Source organism: Acomys minous (assembly GCF_964271855.1).
Source record: "Acomys minous genome assembly, chromosome: 3".
Lineage (NCBI taxonomy): Eukaryota > Metazoa > Chordata > Mammalia > Rodentia > Muridae > Acomys > Acomys minous.
Window position 1 is genome coordinate 25694742 of NC_140485.1, and position 7620 is coordinate 25702361.

The window sequence follows — 7620 nt, forward strand, 5'->3', positions numbered from 1 at the left end:
TATAATAAATTTAAGTTTATAATTTAATAATTATAAAATCCTAAACTTTGGGCGGAGCTCACAGCAAAGTTAATAAAAACCTATTGCGATCATTTAAGATTCCACACGCCCTGTCTTCCTACTGTGTGCTCAGCCCATTTACGTTCAACCTGCCTTTAGGATAATACTCTAACCAACCTTATTTTGCCTTGGATTTCCTATGTAATCACTCTTTATAGCTTAAGCTAATGCATAACTTTAATCATGTTACGTACACTCCCATGCCTCTGACCCAGAGTAATGTATGTGTATATGTGTGGGTTCTGGTAATCATTTGCTGAAGCAGCTAATTGATTGGAAGCAACCTTATGCAGTAGATATCTTTTATAAACATTGCAGACAACATGGATATAAGTTGACAATGTCTGTTTGCCGTGTTGTTTGCTATTCTGAGTCAGTTGGAGGTCAGTAAAATTCATTCCCTTGTTAAACTCTGTTAAAGAAAAATAGTCCACATTTTTTTTTTCATGTCCTTTTACTGTGTTGTTCAGTAACTACAGAGAAAAGCCCTGTGTTAGGGACAGGCACAGGGTCAGAGGTTCAACACACCACAGAGCCAATCTGATCAAACTTACATCATGCTGACTACACACAGGCAGGGACCGTGCTATAGACAGAGGGCACAGGGAGGTAGCTGAGGATTTAAATTTGGGCTCACTTACTTTTTGTCATACTAACCCAAGAGCGAGTGCTTTGTTTTCATTTCTTATTACAGCAATCGTTACTGTATCAACTTGACACAGTGTGAAAACACCTGGGAGAAGGGCTTTTGTGGGTGACTCCATTCCCTAGGTACTGAATTTTGTACTGCAGAAACTGGAAAAATCAAGCTAAATGCTGCCGTGCTTTCATTTCTTATTATGACCAGCTGCTTCAGGCTTCTGCTGCCTTGGTTTTTTCACCATGATGGACTTTATCTTGAACTGTGAGATAAAATAAACACTTGAGTTGCTTTGTATTTGGTATTTTTATCACAGCAACACAAAAGAAACTCAACAGTTATCTACTTACATCTCCACATTTACGATACAGTGTAACACCATAAGCCCAAATGCCAATCTTGTCCCATGGTAACATTAACAACCTCACTGATTATTTATGTTAATATATCATAAAAAGTGGGCTAAGCTTTATCAAACAGAGTCCCATTTGGAAATTCAAATCAGTAAGTGCTACTACTTAACTTCATTAAAGTCAACCTGGCATCCTATCTGAAGGGGATGATCATTAAGTAGTCATTTTCTTTATATTTCTGGTTGAATATTCAATATGAGAAATGCATAAATTCTTATGGAAATAAGCTCTATGTCATAGTTAGCATCAACTCTCAACTTGGCACATCCCAGAATTAACTGAAGGAGTCTGATTTAAGTATAGTTTCAAGCACATTGGCCTGTGTGCATGTCTGTGAGGCCTTGTCTTAATTGCTAATTGATGCAGAAGGGCCTGGTCCACTGTAGGCAGCATCATTCCTAGGCAAGTTGGCCTGGGCTATATAAAAAAGGTATCTGAACAAGCCAGAGGGAGCAAGCTAGTAAGCACTGAGTTGCTTTTAATCATGATGATTATCCCAGCAACAGAATTGAAGCTAGAAACCATAGTAGGGAAAATAATTCTTTCAATAACCAACTACTGCAGTTTCCTTTTGTTCATTTCAAATACAGATGAACAGGAAGTGGTGGTGGAGTTTCCCAAAGTTGTTCAGGATCCTTTCCAACCAGTCACGACCACCAGACCCACAGCTGTTAAGGCAACAGGTGTAGATTTTTGTTGTTCTTTTTACCTCTTTTATAAAATATCTATTATTAAGTTAAAATTGAGTTCGTACCTGAATTGTTTGTTGCATGGCTAAGTGTTGCTAGTTTATTTCTCATGAAGAGTAATTGAAGTTTTTCTGGGGTTGGGGTTGTGTGTCAGTGGTAAGAGTTTTTATCTAAGGTGGATCTCTGAGATCAAGGCCAGCCTGGTCTACAGATCGAGTTCCAGGACAGCCAGGGCTACACAGAGAAACCCTGTCTCAAAAAAAAAAAAAAGTTTTTGCCTAGGAAATGCAAGGCTCTTGGCTCTAGTCTCAGCTTAAACAAAACAGATTAACAACAAAAGAAGTACTATCTTATTTTTTATTGGGGTTTGGTTTTTTGAGACAGAGTTTTTCTGTGTGGCCTTGGCTGTCCTAGACTCCTTTGTAGACCAGGCTGGCCTTGAACTCACAGAGATCCACCTGCCTCTGCTTCCCAAGTGCTGGGGTTACAGGTGTTTACCACAAAGCCCGGCCCCTTTGATGTTCTTTAAGAGTACCACCTAGGCCTTACTTTTCATTTTGACCATTTGACTATTTATTTATTTACTTTTTATTATTTGTGTATTTGTCTATATTTATTTAGTTAGTTATAAATAAGTATATAAAACGCCTTACTTTTCATTTTGACTTATTTAACTATTGATAACTCCTGCCTTTAGCCCCCAAGTGCTATGATTACAGGTGTGCGCTGCCATATCCAGCTCTTTTTTTTTTTTTAAACATGTATACAGTTCTCTGCCTGCAAATACACCTTCAGGCCAGAAGAGGGAATCAGATTGCATTATAGATGGTTGTGAGCCACGATGTGGTCACTCAGGACCTTTAGAAGAGCAGTCAGCACTCTTGACCACTGAGGCATCTCTCCAGCCCCCATACCCAGCTCATTTAACACACTGCCTAGTTGGTACCAATCAAATACTTGTGAAGCTGACAATCCTCCCTTTAAGTGCCCTCATCCTCTGTAGTTCTGCAGTCCCACTCTGCTGTGATATTTGCAGCAGTGGCTATCTGTCAGACCTGAGTTCAAATCATCTCTCTAGCTTTCACTCTAAGACTTTAGAAACCCACTCACCTATAAATGGATCAACTATAGTCTTAAGATGCCTAGGGTATTAAATTTTACATATATGTTTTTAAAACTACACACACACACACACACACACACACACACACACACACACACACATACACACAGAATTTTCACATTGGCAAAGCAAGAGTTTTTTTCTGTGTTTTATGTATATTGAAGATTAAAATTTTTTAGATTTATTCTGACATTTTCTGCATTGTTTTTACTTAAGAAATCTGTTTCAGCTGTGGTACTTTGATTGGCTTAGGTGTTTTGGATATGTTAGCTTTTGAGATAGGGCTACCATTCTTAGTTCAGGCTGGCCCAGAAGTCACCAGCAGCCCATCCTCGACAGCAAAGTGCGATCTTGCTTTAGACTCCTCAGTGTTGGAATTACAGACATGTGCAGTATCTATCTTGAGTAGACATTTAATCATCAAATTCTGTTATTTTAGGAAAGTGAGGTTCAGGGGCCCATGGTGTATTTTGGGAGAGGATATCAAGCATATGTAAATTGACTTTATTATCTTCGGGATTTGGTGGGGGTAGAAACAGGGTCATGTCAAATAGCTCTGTCTGGCCTGGAACTTGCTATGCAGTCAAGGCTGACTTTGAACCAAGTGCTATGATTAAAGACTTGTGCCATCCAGCCGGACCCCTTGAAGGATATGATATAATTTTTATTTGTGGTGGTTTGATGGTTTTCTTTGTGGGTTTGGATTTTTTTTTTTTTTTTTTTTTTTTTTTTTTTGGTTTTGGGATTTTTTTAAATAATTTTTTACTTTTTTGAGAATTTCACACATGAATATATTGTATTTTTATCATTTGGACCCCTCCTTCCCCTTTTGTGTGTGTGTGTTGTTTTGTTTCTGAAACAGAGTCTCACTTATTATATAGATCAGACTGTCCTTGAACTCACAGAAATCTGGTTGTCCTTGCTTACTGAGTGCTGGATTTAAAGACATTGGTCATTGTGCCTGGGTTTCGTGATCATTTTGCATCTTGCCTCAGTTTCCTTAACTGAGAACACATGCATGCTTGTGCCACTGTGCCCAGCTTGATTGGTGTGTGTGTGTGTGTGTGTGTGTGTGTGTGTGTGTGTGTGTGTGTTTATAGAATTGTTAGAATTGAATCCAGGATCTTATATGTGCTAAGTACACACATACTTTTCAGGGTTTTGTTTTTGTTTTTTGTTTGTTTGTTTTGCTTTGCTTTGTTTTTTGAAACAGAGTTTCTCTGTGTAGCCTTGGCTGTCCTGGACTCGCTTTGTAGACCAGGCTGGCCTCAGACACCTGCCTCTACCTCCTGAGTGCTGGGATTACAGGCCTGCACCACCATGTCTGCCACGCATACATTCTTTTCAACTACGCTATAATCCTAGCCCTAATTTAGTGATTATTCTGATTTAGGAATTATGTTCTAATTTGTAAATAAACAAACTGTTAACTCTCTGATTAAAGAGCCGTGCGGTTGGAGCTGGAAGAACGGCTGGGTGATTAAGAATGTTGGCTGCTCTTTGAGAGGATTTCGAGTTGATTCCCAATACCCACATAGTGATCACAACTGTCTGAAACTCCAGCTCCAGGGGATCTGATGTCCTCTTCTGGCTTCCAAGGCACCAGGCACGCCTGCAATGAATGGACATGCATGCAGCCAAAATACCTGTGCACATAAAAGCTTAATTTTTAAAAAGCATTTATTAACTTTATGTATCCAAATGCTCTGTTTTCACGCAAGTCAGAAGAAGGAATCAGATTTCATTACAGATAGTTGTGAGCCACCATGTGGTTGCTGAGAATTGAACTCAGGACCTCTAGAAGAGCAGGCAGTGTTCTTAAATGCTGAGTCATCTCTCTAGCCCCAATAAAACAATTTTTAAAAATTAAAAATAAAAGAACCATGTGGTTTGGCTAGGGATGTCACTTAGCAAAGGCATGAGGACCAGAGTTGGGATCCTTCTGCATAAATTGGGCAGGTGTGGTAGCCCACCTGCAATCCCAGTGAGGAGATAGACTCCGTAGAGCAAGCTGGATAGCCAGACTAGCTAAAACAGCAAGTTCTAGATTTATAGAGAAACACCCTCCCATCCCTGTTTCTGGGCCTCTATGTATTCATGAGTATCCGAATATACATGTGTGTTTATACCTACACACACACACACATACACACACACACACACACACATATATATCACCTAATAAATAAAAAGGAGAGCTATGTGGTTATTTTTTAAGTGCTTTTAACTGCTAGTACATCTCTGTAGTCCCTGTGCATTTTCTTAAATACTTCCTAGAGTATATTGGTGTTTGCCTTTTGTTTCTAGGAGGTCTGTGTTTACTTGGTGCTTACGCTGACAGTGATGATGATGAGGGTGATGTGTCCGAAAAAACAGCACAATCCAAAGAGCCAAATGGAAACCAGTCAACTGACATTGACAGTACACTGGCGAACTTCCTAGCGGTTAGTGATGCTTTTGTTTGCATGTCTGTTCTGAAATACGATTTATGTAGCCCTGGCTGGCCTGGAACTATGTAGTCCAAGCTAGTCTTAAACCTGAAGCTATCTTCTGCTTCTGCCTCCATAGGAGACTGACGCCATAACAGCACCTCAGCCTGCAGCTCCTGTGGTAGCTTCTGTTCCACTTCCAACTCCACCTCGACCAGAACCAAAGGAAGCAGCAACACCTGCCCTTTCTTCTGCCTCAGCCCAGACACCAGGGTGGCATTATGACACTCAGTGTTCACTGGCAGGAGGTAAGTGTGGTCCCTTTTTCAAGACTTGCAAGTAGTCCTCACTGCTATATTAGGCATTGGCCTTCCTAAACGTGAAGCCAGATGCTTTAGCTCTGGTCCTCACACTTCTGACCTTTTAAGTTTTGTGTGTGTGTGTGCGCGCACGTTTATGCTACTAGAATTGTTAGAATTGAATCCAAGCACTTATATGTGCTAAGTACACACATACTTTTCAGCTAAGCTATTAGGAAGCTAGCAGCAGTAGCAATAGGAAGTAGCTAGTAGGAAGCAGATCTTTTAAGCAATAGCAGATGGTGCCAGGTGAGAGGTGAAAGCCATTGTTTTTAAAGTTGGGGGGGGGGGCGAGGGTTCAAAGTACTTTTTTTTTTTTTTTTTTTTTTTTGAGTATCAGCCTTCTTTTACCTGTGCACAAAGGTGTTAGACCAACAGTTCTCCTGGTGTGGGGAGTTGTTCACAGGAAATATTTGTTGAGTGTTGCAGCACAGAAGGCCTTTTCTTTAGTGGGAGAAGCTAGGGATGTTGCTAAACACTACAACACAGACTTGAGGACCCTGTTACACTGTCATGGTGTTACAGCTGTCTTGGGATTGAAGTCAGGACTATGTAGAGTTTATACTTAAAATATGTTTCCTTGCCAGGCATGGTGGCTCACGCCTTTATTCTCAGCACTCAGAAGGCAGATGCAGGTGGATTGCTGTAAATTTGAGGCCAGCCTGGTCTACAAAGTGAGTCCAGGTCAGCCAAAGCTACACAGAGAAACCATGTCTCAACAAACAAACAAATATATGCAGGGATTACATTATCAGCCCAGGTAAGACTAAATCTGAAGAAATTAAATAAGACAAAATGCAGAGAAAACAACGGCTTTGAGCAGCGGTGGTGGCACATGCCTTTAATCTCTTGGGAGGCAGAGGCAGGAGGATTGCTGAGAGTTGGAGGCCAGCCTCGTCTACAAAGTGAGTCTAGGACAGCCAAGGCTACACAGAGAAATCTTGTCTTGAAGAAGGAAAATAAAGGGGCAGAGGAGGTGAGTTCTATAGTCCTTATCCTGTGTCCAAAATTGGGTGGCATTTAATTATGCACCTTCATGTCTTAGTCTTACATTTTATTTTCCTCTAAGCTCCCTTTGATACACGAACTGTTTTTATTTTACAGGAGAGGAAAGTGAAGATTTATCTAGTCATGTATTGACAAACTACTGATGTTACGTCTGCCTCCACTTCCTACTAGCTTCCCTTTTTGGTACCCAGAGGATAATAAGTTGTTCAGTCACTGCCTTTCCAAGTAGTATTTCCTGTGTACATGGAAAGGGTGTGGGTGTTTTGTGAGTATCCAGTAGTTAAGAGGTTAATACAAATAATCTAATATTGAAGAGATTTTTTTTTGAAAGTTGCAACTCAGTGCTTTTGTTCTTTATAGGAAGTGGATGAAGGAGTCCAAGCTCTTCCCAACAGCGAGGAGAAGAGGAAAGGGGTGGCAGCAGCATTGCTCGCTCCCTTACTGCCTGAATTGGTAAAAGAAGAGGAAGAAAGATGGAGAAGAAAAGTAATTTATAAAGAAGCAGATACAGTGTCGGAGGCTAAGGAAACAAGCACAGCAGCAGAGGAAGCGAGGCTGCCCATAAAGCCCCCAGAAGTTACCATGTACCATGTAGACGACCCTTCTCAAGAAGATCTGTGCAGCGTTGTTCAGTCTAGAGAAAGTGAGGAGGAGGAGGAGCAAGACACCCTCGAGCTGGGGCTGGCTCTGGAAAGGAAAAAAGGAAGGTTTGGAAGATTTTTTTATTTTAGTTGCCTTTACCATGACAAAATGGTGTAAAGAATTTTTTTTAAAGATTTATTTATTATGTATACAGTATTCTGGCCACATGTGTGCCTGCACTCCAGAAGGGGGCACCAGAGCTCATTATAGATGGTTGTGAGCCATCATGTGGCTGCTGGAATTGAACTCAGTATCTT

At 40.7% G+C, this 7620-nt stretch overlaps 1 long non-coding RNA gene across 1 annotated transcript; it reads left to right on the forward strand.

Moving 5' to 3' along the window:
• The first annotated feature begins 1702 nt into the window (after positions 1–1702).
• On the forward strand, positions 1703–5609 carry LOC311593609. The gene is made up of 3 exons (XR_014777781.1): positions 1703–1796; positions 5233–5369; positions 5494–5609. It is a non-coding gene; the product is annotated as an uncharacterized lncRNA (long non-coding RNA).
• The last annotated feature ends 2011 nt before the right edge of the window (positions 5610–7620 follow it).